Here is a 500-nt window from a genome sequence, read left to right as displayed (position 1 = left end):
TTTTTTTTTTTACTATTTTATTGCATCGAAACGCACAATTATGACTAATAAAAGGTTTCCTCCCCTCTCGTTTGTTTGTTTGTTCGTCAAAGTGATATGGGAGGGAGAGGAGAAATTTTGTTTGGTGAAGAAGGGAGTGGAAGTGAAAAAGGAGGTTAAGACAGGAGGGAAGTATAGTGAAATGAACGACAACGAACGGTGGGAGATGCAATCCCCGCGCTACCTTCTGCTTAAAGAGTTGTTTTGTTTTTGTTTTTGAAGGGGCGGGGTGGGGACCGAAAATTGTTTTCGAAAGAAAGAGGGTAAAAAAGGAGGCACGAATGCCAAAGTGGAGGAGATAATGTGCGGACGCACGTACACATACGTATATATTTATGTGTATTCGTGTATGGGTATGTGCGTATATGTGAGCGTGTGCTTGTATAGGTTAATATAAGTGTGGCTGAGAGGGAGAGAATTGTACGTGTTTGTGCGCATTCGTATTATATTACATTTTTCAT

This window comes from Trypanosoma equiperdum, assembly GCF_001457755.1.
Source record: "Trypanosoma equiperdum strain OVI genome assembly, contig: ctg_48, whole genome shotgun sequence".
Lineage (NCBI taxonomy): Eukaryota > Euglenozoa > Kinetoplastea > Trypanosomatida > Trypanosomatidae > Trypanosoma > Trypanosoma equiperdum.
The sequence above is the reverse complement of the archived record's forward strand: the minus strand, read 5'-3'. Positions refer to the sequence as shown.